The sequence below is a fragment of the Papaver somniferum genome, chromosome 1 (assembly GCF_003573695.1).
Source record: "Papaver somniferum cultivar HN1 chromosome 1, ASM357369v1, whole genome shotgun sequence".
In the NCBI taxonomy this organism is placed as follows: domain Eukaryota; kingdom Viridiplantae; phylum Streptophyta; class Magnoliopsida; order Ranunculales; family Papaveraceae; genus Papaver; species Papaver somniferum.
The window spans coordinates 156,645,370-156,659,537 of NC_039358.1; positions in this window are offsets into that span (position 1 = coordinate 156,645,370).

Sequence of the window (14,168 nt, forward strand, 5' to 3'; positions counted from 1 at the left end):
TTAGGTTCTAAATAAAGTTTGGATGGAATTACGGAGCGAAAAGAGCAGAAAAGTGGTGGAAGCCGATAGGAATCACGCAAGGAAGCCGCGAAGAATGTTGTGCACAAGACCAAAAGGCTATAAATGGGCTTAACAAGGAAAAATTGTTCTTAAAGAAGATATGGGCTTGGCATACCCAAGGCCCAAAACCCCTCACCCAAACCTATTTCCAATATCCATACCCGTCTCCTTCGTCAGCCGTCAGATTGGATCACATCTGAATCCAATGGTCGCAGCATCGCCTGTACATCAAAGTATGAAGCTCCTGTTTAACACTACAGCACCTAACTCCATCTTGAGCCGTCAGTTTCGTTGTATCAGGCATCCAACGGTCGCTACAAGCTCCATTCGATCTCGCCGTCAGATTGATCTATCAATTCCACATCCAACGGCTGAGCTTCGCAAATCATCAATCTTGCTATACCCGCCACACACCCAAGCACCAATACCTATACCCATCAACCAAACACTCCCTCCTTCTTCTCCATCGACTTCACCTCCCTCACCCCCGTCTACAGAACCACTCCCCATCGCCTGCACCACCATCATCACCTCCACCACCTTTCTCAACCACTCCACAACCAAACCAACTACAACCCATCTCCTTTCCCATCATTTCCCTACTCTCTACCTATCTATTAATCAATCTCTCTTCTTTTCTTTCTCTGAAACCCTAGGAGAGAAATTGATGAATTAGTTAGAAAAGCAATTGGAAGGCATGGATAGGAGCAGGAGAGTCAGAAGAAGAATGGGTCGACGCATGGAGTAGTTATCATTCCATCAAATTAGGTAAATCAGTAACCCTAATTTCTCTGATTTTGGGGAAAATTATTGTAACCCTAATTGAGTGCTTGTAACTATAAATAGATGTTGTAGGTGTGTGTAAAAGATATGCCTGGGCTAGCCAGTGCTTCACCCAAGAGGACTGGAATATCCAGTGTCTCATGGGTTAGTTCTTAGTTTAAATTATTTTGTAAATTTCAATTGTATTTGTCCCATCCATGCTCTGATCTTGTTGTGCTTGAACTGTCTAGGATTGAATATCCTTTTAGGTTGTTAAAACACTAAGCAAGCTTCTCTGCGGGTAGTTGCAGTGTGAGAGCCCCAACTACTACTAGGATTAGATTCATCTTTGTTCTTAGTAATATTTATAGACCAACCCTTAGATGAACATAACTTTGAACCGCAACTGTCATCTAGTTAATCAGTGAGCCTAGAAGCTCACTGATAACTAACAAGGGATAAGAACATAGTTGGAGGACTTAGCTTAGGTGAAGAGGGGAATCCAATCCCTAGTTTCCAAAACTCACTTTCATCCAAAAATCCATCACTGTTTAGTTTGTTCAATATTTGTTGTTTCATGTCCTGTTAGTGTCTTGTTTAATTCTGTTAGTTCAATTCACTGTTAGTTTTCATATCCTTGTTTAGGTAGGATTTAGTTTAGAGAATTAGCTTAGGAAACTTCAACTCACACCCTAGTCCCTGTGTATTCGAACCGTATTTGCACAAGCTACAATCGACACCGTGCACTTGCGGTATAACCATGTAGGCTTCCCTTATACTCTTATTTCATACATCTTTCAAAGTACCAAGTTTTGGCGCCGTTGCCGGGGACTTGGCGGTGTGGGTTGTTCTTTTTATCTACTTTGCTGGTGTAACTTAGCGGCTGGGGAGTGTAACGAGTGTAACTAGCTGCATTGCATACTGTCATGTCATACTTGCATAGCATTGCATAATTTGCATAACTTAGGAGCATTTCATCTTGCATGCATATTCATCCTGCATCATCGCTTCTTGTAGCTCTGTAACCTGTTGTGTAGTGCAAGCATCTCTGGCCATGGTTCGTAGCAGTGCATCTGCTCTCAAGTTATTGAAACTCTGGAACTAAGAACTTGGGAGGACAGGTACTGCTGAACCTGTGCTGCTGCTGGTGCTGCTACTAATTGGTGTTGAGCCTCTGGTGCTCTTGCTGGTTGCTACAGCTGTGATGCTACTTGCTACTTCTTCCTGCTGCTGCTGGTGCTTGGGCCATTGCTACAGCCAGCCTCTGGTGCTGCTGCTGTTTTCCTTCTGCTATTGTTGAGTTGCTGGTCTGAGCTTGTTGCTGAGAACCAAGACCAACTGGGCTGTGCAACCAAAATCAGAGCAGCTGGGCTGTACTTAAAGAGTAAGCCTAAACCCATTAAGAGAACCCAAATTGTGGGCTTCCATTTTCTATTGGGTTTGTAATTTGAACTGAACTGTGGGCTTGACCCAACAAAAATTTGAAAAACGTTTTTAGGCTCAAGTGGGCCTCATATTTTGGCTAACTGAGAGCCCAAAAATCAAATACCCAGCTGGGCCTCGTGCATTCCTGGGCTTGGTTCGCTGAACTCGTTAGTTGGGCCGTGTACTCAAATCTCTAGGCCGTTCGCTGGGCTTGTCCCACAGAAAATTTGAACCAGTTAGCTGGGCCTCATCCCATTAAAACCAAAAGGAGTTTTTGAAAACCCATTAAAACCAAATAGTGGGCTTTGTGTCTTTTCAATATGGGCCAACCTCGTGCTCTCCATGAATACATGTATCCCACAATAAAAATTCCATTATCATGTATTGTCTTACCTCAAACCAATAACCCTTTTAAAATAAATGCAAGCATGATACAAATACTTCCTATATTTCGAGGGTTCGATTCTGAGAACCCCTATACTCATGTAAGAGAGTTTGAACAAATTTGTCGGACTATGCAACCTGATCATATGTCCGAAGACTCTCTGAAATTGCGTTTGTTTACATTTTCTCTAAAGGAAAGGGCCAAAACATGGTTTTACGTTTGAGACCACAATCAATCAACACTTGGGACCAACTCACAGATCTATTTTTCAAAAAATTCTTTCCACATCATAGGACCATCGCTATTCGTCAAAGTATCAATTGTTTTGTCCAATTATGAGGAAACTGTTTTTCACTATTTTGAACGTTTTAATGATTTGTTGAGCGAATGTCCGCACCATGGATTTGAGAAGTGGAGACTTGTCGTCATCCTCTATGAGGGACTAGACTTTAAATCTCGAACCATGGTTGAGTCTATGTGTAATGGTAAATTTCTTGATAAATCTGTGGATGATGCATGGAAATTTTTAGCTGAGATTGCAAGAAAACCCATCAATGGGAATCTGTTAGGGAAACAGGGACAACACCACATGGTATGAGTCACCCCCATGAGTTAGAGTCTTATTCTTGTGATAGCTCCGACCTTAGGATTGAAAATTATCCTAGATTGCAAAATCCCTATCATGATGATGATGATGATTATGATGTTATGTTAGAAGAACATGTCTATACTGAAAATGTTATGGAACCTTTGGGTTCAAATACATTAGGCTTCTCTGCCTCGACCTTCATGAATGATGTTTCTTCTAGTATTCCATATACATGTGATTTGATACTGATTTTGAGCATGTGCATCTGTCCTATGAAGATGACTTAGGTAATATAGAATCTTCTGTTGACACTAATATGCATGAAAATATAATTGTTGTGTTGATTCTCTACCTGGGTCACGTTGTGATGTTTCCACTGATTTGCCGATGCATGAGAATAATTCTTCTGATGATGTTGATGATTCTGATTTGTGTGAGATGGTGAGCATGTTGTGACACTTGTAGAAGACTTAGGAGATGTTGATGTGATTAATAATGATGTGCCTATCGTCCTACATAAGTCACAATCTATGGCCTTCCACCCAACCTAGATTTGGTTTGTACCGATATTGTCAAACCAATTTTTCTGAGAATTCCCAACCTAGGTTTGGAACTGTGTGCTTCCCAAGTCCTTTTGGACTATTTTGCATCTAAGTATAATATCTTTGAGGAGCCACAGTTGGAATTAGCATGTTTGCCCGTCCCTAGCAAAGTTCATTTCGAGCTAGACCTTGGGCATGATGAACCCCCAAAACTGCGAGATTTTGTACCCAAAATTATATCTGTTGAAAAATCCAGGTTTGGGGGTAGCTCATTTTGTTTCACATCCTCACTTGCATTTTTTCCTATTATTATTGTGTGAAGCTGTTGAAATGTCTACACTCCGTCTTTTGGGTTGATCCTCAACTCTTTAGATTGTTAGTGTATGGTGAATTTTCTTGTATATAATCCAGTAGATAATATTCTAGATAAATCTTTTGTTTCTTTTGTATATATTGTGCTAATCCAATATGATCTCGGCTAAAAAATGTTGGATTCTAGCCTTGAATAACGGAGTTCTAATCTTGCTTTCGCCGTCAAATTGGGTAATCTCTTTCCTTTTTCTCTACTCAGCATGATCCTCTTCGTATGTTGTATTACAATTTTGTTCATCTTTTGAAACATTGAGGACAATGTTTAGTTTAGGTTTGGGGGTAAAGAGTAGATACCACGATAGCATGCAATAATTGAAAACAGAACTCTTTCTTTTTGAAAAAAAAATAATTAAAAAAAAAAATCATAAAAATGGAGCTCATTTACCTTGAAATGTTGACTCTTGTGCATGTATGTAAACATAAGGATTCTTAGTCTAGATATTTAGGCACCCTGATTCTAGCACAATTCACATGTGATAAGAAACTTGCACACACAATCTACCAATACATGTATAGCCTCGATCTTCAAGGTGTTTGATAGGAAGTTAGATTGCCAATCACTTTAGAATACTGAATGAGACTTGACTAGCTTGTTCTTTGGTTGGCTGGGATAGAAGTTGGAGGATACATTAAGAAAAGCAACCATAGAATTTGACCGGATGCATTCGATAAGGGCCACCTCTTGCTAAGAGTCATGTAATTATGTTTTCTTTTTGTTCATGTATCAAAAGTGTCACTATGTTGTAAAGATCAAAGTTATTTCTTCAAAAAAAAAAATCAGAAAAATTCAGAAAAATCAAAAATTAAAAAAAATAAAAAAAATCAAGTATTTATTTATTCCATGTTTTGTCATGTTAAAGACAATAGTTCTCTCTTGTTCCAAAAATAAAAGAGAGTAATCAATGAAATAAGAGTCATGTAAAGAGTCATCTTTTTGTTGTAAATAGTCTTGTAATAAGCAAGGAGGGTGCAGCCATGATGTATAACGCGGGTAAACTGAAATATCACCAACTCATTGGGTGAACATTCACAATTCTCGTAAAGCCGGACAACTAGCTTGGCTTAGAATTCGGTTCTTAGCCTAAAAACTATCTCTTGGTGATTAGTAGTCATAACTTCAGGTCATTCTAGAAACATGTGTAGATACACTTTACACTCTTATCACGTGTCTTTAGTTGTTATCAGTGCTAGGATTGTGCCTTTGATAGCTAGATTGACATCTCCATTTTGCTGTGAGCTTCTACTGTCTTGCACATGTCACATTTCATGGAATCTGAGCTTATATTTTGTCCTAGAACTTTGTAGGTACGTTCTAAGCAAACCTTCACGAGACTTCACTCGTCCACTAGACACTTAGTGGTTTAAAAGGCTTAGTGCATACGCTAAATGCATTCGAGAGACCAGCGACAGTGGTATAGGTAGGATTTCCTTAGTTTTGTTTTACTTGAGGACAAGTAAAATTCAGGTTTGGGGGTATTTGATGAGTGCTAAAAAGTGCATATTTCTATATATTTTTCTTGGCATTTAACTCATCTTTTGTGCATTAATTCTACATTTTATCCCATATTCTGTATTTTCATTGTTTTCAAGAATAAATATTTTTATTAATTAATTTTGCATTTTTAGGTTCTAAATAAAGTTTGGATGAATTACGGAGCGAAAAAGCAGAAAAGTGGTGGAAGCCGATAGGAATCACGCAAGGAAGCCGCGAAGAATGTTGTGCACAAGACCAAAAGGCTATAAATGGGCTTAACAAGAGGAAAATTGTTCTTAAAGAAGATATGGGCTTGGCATACCCAAGGCCCAAAACCCCTCACCCAAACCCATTTCCAATATCCATACCCCCTTCTCTTCGTCAGCCGTCAGATTGGATCACATCTGAATCCAATGGTCGCAGCATCGCCTGTACATCAAAGTATGAAGCTCCTGTTTAACACTACAGCACCTAACTCCATCTTGAGCCGTCAGTTTCGTTGTATCAGGCATCCAACGGTCGCTACAAGCTCCATTCGATCTCGCCGTCAGATTGATCTATCAATTCCACATCCAACAGCTGAGCTTCGCAAATCATCAATCTTGCTATACCCGCCACACACCCAAGCACCAATACCTATACCCATCAACCAAACACTCCCCTCCTTCTTCTCCATAGACTTCACCTCCCCACCCCTCTACAGAACCACTCCCCATCGCCTGCACCACCATCATCACCTCCACCACCTTTCTCAACCACTCCACAACCAAACCAACTACAACCCATCTCCTTTCCCATCATTTCCCTACCTCTCTACCTATCTATTTCATCAATCTCTCTTCTTTTCTTTCTCTGAAACCCTAGGAGAGAAATTGATGAATTAGTTAGAAAAGCAATTGGAAGGCATGGATAGGAGCAGGAGAGTCAGAAGAAGAATGGGTCGACGCATGGAGTAGTTATCATTCCATCAAATTAGGTAAATCAGTAACCCTAATTTCTCTGATTTGGGGAAAATTATTGTAACCCTAATTGAGTGCTTGTAACTATAAATAGATGTTGTAGGTGTGTGTAAAAGATATGCCTGGGCTAGCCAGTGCTTCACCCAAGAGGACTGGAATATCCAGTGTCTCATGGGTTAGTTCTTAGTTTAAATTATTTTGTAAATTTCAATTGTATTTGTCCCATCCATGCTCTGATCTTGTTGTGCTTGAACTGTCTAGGATTGAATATCCTTTTAGGTTGTTAAAACACTAAGCAAGCTTCTCTGCGGGTAGTTGCAGTGTGAGAGCCCCAACTACTGCTAGGATTAGATTCATCTTAGTGTTCTTAGTAATATTTCTAGACCAACCCTTAGATGAACAGCCGGCTTTGAACCGAAACTGTCATCTATTTAATCAGTGAGCCTAGAAGCTCACTGATAACTAACAAGGGATAAGAACATAGTTGGAGGACTTAGCTTAGGTGAAGAGGGGAATCCAATCCCTATTTTCCAAAACTCACTTTCATCCAAAAATCCATCACTGTTTAGTTTGTTCAATATTTGCTGTTTCATGTCCTGTTAGTGTCTTGTTTAATTCTGTTAGTTCAATTCACTGTTAGTTTTCATATCTTTGTTTAGTTAGGTCATTTAGTTTATAGAATTAGCTTAGGAAATTTCAACTCACACCCTAGTCCCTGTGGATTCGACCCGTATTTGCACAAGCTACAATCGACACCGTGCACTTGCGGTATAACCATGTAGGCTTCCCTTATACTCTTATTTCATACATCTTTCAAAGTCTACCAACATGTGCAACACGTTTTTAGGCAAAGGGGAACGGATCCTATGGACATGTGCAACACATATGAGTTAGATACCATATATATGTGGGGAACCGATCCTAGTACCTAGTCAACCGAATTTTGGGAAGCTAGTGTGACTATGCACAATACTCACATGGAGGTAGAACCGAAACTTGTTTTGGTAGAACCGTTAAACCCATGATTTGTGATTGAGAGTTCTTAATCAATCACATAGCTTTTGAAAGTCAGATGAACCAATTCTAAACTTGTTTGGAAGCGTGGTAAATCGGTTTCAAGTGTGTAAGTATGAAAGAGGACTTACAACAAAAAGGATGTCGATACACTTTGAACACATGCAGTAATGCGTATCTTTTATTGTTCAAAGATATTCCTTAACAGCTAAGAAGGAAGTAAATCCCATGATCGAAATTAAATAAGTTAAGAATCTTTTAATTAAGGTTTTTAATTATATATGGAAAATAAGAATTAGTAATGTGCGTTGCTAGTTAAAGATTTTCCAAGGATATTTTCGATCAATATTTTTGGACAGAGCATTCTCAGGAATTATGGAAACCGAATATGGAAATTATTATTGAATATCTTGAGAATATTTTCGGTTTTGGAAATTCCTTGGTGTCCAAACTTCCTTGTCTATAAATACTTGAAGTTTGCATTTCGGGCAAACTAATCCTTCGTGACAGTAGACTTCCTCTGTTTTACTGTTACTGGTGAAGCCGCCTATTCGGAGAGGAGAGTAACCTAATTAGGCGAAATCTCTTACGGACGCTCAATTTAAAGACTTCTTTGGGATTGAGAAGCTCTACGAGTACCGTTGGTGGGAAACTAGATAATTGTGGTTTATCTTTTGTTTTCGATTGATTTGATTGACTAACGATGGTTGAACTTTGATTGCACCTAGTTTGTTTATGCTTGAGAATCTTCTCTTCTGATATAAGATTCACTCAAACTAGTTAGAAGTTTCGACAAGGATCTTTAGATTTTTGTTAGTTCTAAAGATGATCTTGTGACAATCCATTGTTAACAGACTCTGTTCTGTGTATGATTGATCACAAGAGATTCAAGTAGTTGTGTGCAGGTGTTTATTTAGGATCTAAGAAGATTTGAAGACAAAGAAGAGATAGAAGATTTCTGACTTGGTTATATAAATCTTTGGTGTGCACAATACTTGTTTTGGTAAAAAGGATCTCACTATAATCGGTTTATCCTTGTGGTAGATTGGATATAATAGTTGAGTAGATCGGCATCAATACGGTTCCTTGGGATTAAAGGTATTGATTTCAAAGTCTTATGACTACTTTGGGTAATTGAACATAATATAGATCTAAGAACCTGACTAAGGAGTTTATGTTAAGATAAACAGAAGAGCCTTTGTCCGACTCATACCACTTGGTTGAAGAGAATCGATACCAAACAGATTTGTTGTCCTTTACTGTTTGGAATACGAACCAAAGGAATTGTTCCAAGTACGTGACTTATTTATAAGTTGGAGGCGTGGGATACAGACGGAACTAGGTGAACTATAGGTTTAGTTGCTTGGTCTCAACTATACGAAGTCGGTTTATTTTGTATGGAGGCTTAATCCTGAGAGTATTCAATTATAGACAAGGTCCCGTGGTTTTTCTGCATTTGCGGTTTTTCTCGTTAACAAAATCCTGCTGTGTCATTTACTTTATATTTTCGCATTATAATTTTTTTTATTAAAGTAAATTACACAAACGTTAATTCCTATTTACTTGATAAGCAATCCTATTGTGTTTGGTTAAGCCCGAACCTTTGTATCAAGTAAACATACTTCGTTGTTGTATTGTCTCGATCTCGTATCCATAGACGATCACACGAAGTGTGAACCGATTAGTTGTATTGTCTCGACTCAGTCCATAGACAATCACTTTCGGAGAAAGGACTTATTGGAAGGAAAAGTTTTAGCTTGAGGTATATTTGGATACCCTCGCCTTTTCAATTGGTATCAGAGCAGGCAAACACGAAAAGATCTAACAATCTGTGTTTGGTGCGATCCATCCTATAAGAATTGAATTCATGTCTGATTCAGTTAACGTTTTGCAAGAGTATGAATACTCAAAAGTTGAAGATGTTACCACTTCGTTAGCTCATGATCCAGGAGTTGCGAAAACATCTATGTCTTTTTGTGACGAAAAAGAAGATGCTGATAAAGAGTTGGTAAAACTCCTAAAGCCTATAAATTCTCTGTCTTCTAAAGTGCTGATATTAAAGACAAAGACAAATCTTTTTAAACAGGAGATCAAAGATAAAGACATTCAACTGAAGATTCTAAGCTTAAAGAATATGAATCTCACTGTCAAATTAGAAGCTCTAGGTAAATCTCTTTCTCAAGGAAAAGAGACACGTCCTATGATTCTGACGAATGATTCTGTTGTGATTTTTTCTGATACTGAGGAAACTAAAAGTCCTTGATCGACTTTTACATATTGTGATAAAACTGGTTTGGTCACATCTGAAACAGATCAAGATGATGGTAGTTTACCTAACTACATCATACCCCCAAACCTGAATTTTACTTGTCCTCAAGTAAAACAAAACTAAGGAAATCCTAACTATACCACTGTCGCTGGTCTCTCGAATGCATTTAGCGTATGCACTAAGCCTTTTAAACCACTAAGTGTCCCTAGTGGACGAGTTGAAGTCTCGTGAAGGTTTGCCAGAGGTGTGCCTACAAAACCTAAGGACAAAATATAAGCTCATATTCCATCAAATGTGACATGTGCAAAACAGTTAAGCTCACAGCAAAATGGAGATGTCAATCTAGCTATCGAAGGCACAATCCTAGCACTGATAACAAAAAAAGACATGTGATAAGAGTGTAAAGTGTATCTACACATGTGTAAAGAAAGATTTGAAGTTATGACTACTAATCACCAAGAGATAGTTTCTCAGGCTAAGAACTGAGGTCGAAATCTAGCTAGCTGTCCGGACTTTACGAGAATTGTGAATGAGTTGGAGGTATTTCACAATTACTCGCGTTGTACATCAATGGCATACACCCTCCTTGCTTATTACAACGAAACAACAAAAGATGACTATTTACATGACTCTTATTTACATTGACTATTCTCTTTTTATTTTTGGAACAAGAGATGATGGAATTGATAAATACTTGATTTTTTTTGTATTTTTCTGATATTTTTTTCCTGAATATATACATCGATTTTTTTTTTTTTTTTTTTTTTTTTTTTTTGACTGGAAACACTTTTGACACATGTACAAAAGGAAACAAAAAATTACATGACACTTTGCAAGAGGTAGCCCTTTTTGATGCACCCAGTTAAATTCGATGGTTGTTTTTCTTAATGTAACCTCCATCTTCTATCCCAACCAACCAAAGAACAAGCTAGTCAAGTTTCGTTCAGTATTCTAAAGTGATTGGCAATCGTAACTTCCTATCCAACACCTTGAAGATCGAGGCCATACATGTATTGGTAGATCGCGCGTGCAAATTTCTTATCACTATGTGAATTGTGCTAGAATCAGGGTGCCTAAATATCTAGACTAAGACTCCTAATAAAAATACATATTTGCACAAGAGTCAACATTTCAAGGTAAATGAGCTCCATTTTTATGATTTTTCATTTTTTTAATTTTTTTGAATTTTTTCGATTTTTTCAAAAAGATGGAGTTTTGTTTTCAATTATGGCATATTATCAAAGTATCTACTCTATACCCCCAAACCTAAACTAAACATTGTCCTCAATGTTTCAAAATATGGAAAGAATTAAAATGCAACATATGGAAAGGGACATGCTGAGTAGAGTAAAAGGAGAGAGAATACCCGATTTCGGCGAAAGCAGAATTAAAACTCCGTTATTCAAGGCAAAAAAAATCCAACATATTTCAGCCGAGATCATATTGGATTAGAAAAATATATACAAAAGGAATAAAAAGGGTTATAAGAAATTGTATCTACTGGATTATATACAAAAAATTCACCATACACTAACAATCTAAAGAGTTGAGGATCAACCCAAAAGAAAAAGTGTAGAGACATGGAAAGTTTCAAAACACTAAAATTGGACTTAAATGGGGAAAAATAAAACCTTTTTTTTTTTTTTTTTTTTTTTTTTTTTTTTTTTTAGAAAAAGAAAATAAAATTTGGTTTTTTGAATGGGAGCAAAGGAAATTTTTGGTTTTTTTTTTTTTGGTTTTTTTTTTTTTTTAATTTTAAAAAGAAAATAAAATTTGGTTTTTGAATGGGAGCAAGCCCACTGTTTGTCCTCTAATGGAATGGAAGGAAGGCTGCGGCCCACGAAACACTAAGTTTTAATTTTGAAAGTTTAATTTGGCCCAGTTGGTTAAGGCCCGACGTTTGTTTTAAAACTTTGGTTTCGAGGTCCACTTTTCAAGTCCACAATCAGTTATAAGCTCAGCTGGGTTTAAACCCAGAGTCCAAAATACAAGTCCAATGAAAGAATTTAAACAAGCCCACAAATTAAACAAACAAGCCCACAAATAAATTATTACAAACCCAACAGAAAATAAGAGAAGCCCAAAAATTGGCTTTAATATTACAAGCCCACAATTAAAAAAATTGGAAGCCCACAATTCGGGTTCTCTTAAATGGGTTACCTTTTAAGCACAGCCCAGCTGCTCTGATATTGTTGCAAAAACCCAGTTGGGCTTTGGTTCTTTTCCTTAGTGGCGTCCCAGCAGAGGAAAAACAGGTTCAGAACAGCAGGTCCAACAGCAAATGAAGTGAAGCAGATGCAGATGCAAATGCTATGTAGTGAAATACAAAATAGCTAAAGAAAAACACAGATAAAACACAGCACCAATCCCCGGCAGCGGCGCCAAAAACTTGGCAGACCTCAAAGATATTATATTTAAATGCAAAATGGTCCCCGGCAACGGCGCCAAAAACTTGGTAGGCTTCTAAAAGGTCCTAAAAATAATCCCCGGCAGCGGCGCCAAAAACTTGGCAGGCCTCGAAAGGGTATAGAAATTATCCCCGGCCAAAAACTTGGTGGGCCCGGAGATATGTATAAAATGAAGCGCAATAAAACGGGGGCCTACAGTAATACCGCAAGTGCACGGTCGTCAGTTGTAGCTCGTGCAAGTACGGGTCGATCCACAGAGATGGTGTGTTTTGGAAATGTTTCTAGCTAATTGGGTTCCTAAATTTGCTTTGGGCTTAGAAGCCTTTTGGAAGTGTTGGGCTTAATGTACTATTGGGTTTGATAACAATAAAAGGAACTGAGCTTGGGCTCAGTTAGTCTTTGAAAGTGCAAATGGGCTTTGGCCTTAAACTTAGGCTTTTGATTAAGCCCACAGTTAAATTGGATTGGGCCTTAATGAGTTTGGGCTTTGGTCTTAAACAACTGGGCTTTGGTTAAGTTGGATGGGGTCTGAGCTTGGCCTTTGGGGAGGAAGCAGCAGTGGTGCTGCAGCAGACAACAGCTACAGCAGCAACAGAAGGGCAACTGCAAGGGGGGCAACAGCAACAGCAGCTGCAACAGCAGCAGCCAAAGGAAAACAGCACAGTGGCAAAGACCTAAGCCACAGAGCAGTGCAAGCAAAAAGCAGCAGAATGTACAAGCAATCAAAGGCAGTAAAAGAAAACAGCAACAGCAAAAGGGCAGCTGCAACAGCAGCAGCAACCTTGGCCGCAACCTTGGCAGCAGTGGAAGTGGCAGCAGGGCAACTGCAACAGCTTGGGAGTGGCAGCAGAAGAGCTGCAGCAGACAACAGCTACAGAAGTGGGGTGGCAGCAGCAGCTGCAGAAGTTCAGATGATACAGGAGGCAGCAACAGTGTTGTCTGATGCAGGAGCTGCAGTAGGGAAGAACTGGCAATGCAGCAGCAGAAGTGGATGAAAGTGCACAGCAAGGAAAGTGCACAACAACAAAAGAAGTAGCAGCAGCACAAGTGCTGCACAGCAGCACAAGGCCAAGAGAAAAAAGGAAGCAATTAACAGGAAAAGAAATAGCAGCAGGGGAAACAAACAATGCAAAGCAATGAAAGAACTAAACAGCAGAAAACAAAACAATGCACAAAAGCAAAACAAAATGAGATGAACCAAGGCTTAAGGCCAAGGGCAGGGTTGTGGAGAAACTGACATGAAGCAATACTAAGGCAGCATACAGGCAAACAGGAGGTATACTAAAAGAATGGAAGAGAACTAGCTTGCTATAAGCACTAGTTTCTCCCAATGCACAACCAACACTACAACCTAAGCATACAACAAGAATGGCAAGAAAATCAGCTTGCTATGAGCACTGATTTCTTGCCATTGCACAATTAGTTCAAAGCTTCACAGATGTATCTAGCCTAGCATTCCTTCAAATTAACAGTGACAAAGCAATGAGGATAACATGTAAACAAGAACATCACACATTAACAGTAAACAACACTAACAGGAATTGAAAACAAGAAATTGAAACATATACATTTAACATGAGCACACTAACAGGAAAATAACACTTTTAACATATGCAGTGAAACTAAAATGGAACATTAACATGAAAACCTTAACAGAACATAATGAACATGAAATTAAATTGAGCTGAAATTGAACATTTAACAGGACATGAAAATTAACAGAACTTAGCAGTTCTGGATGCAGGCTAATCCCAACATGTTTAACTGAAATTGAACTAAAGTTTAACTGAAATTGAAAAGATATTATAACACTCAAAATTGAACTGTGAACTAAAGTTGAACTGAAATTAACAGGACATGAAAGTCCTGGATGCTGGCTATTCCAAGCATGGTTTCTAACACAACCCAT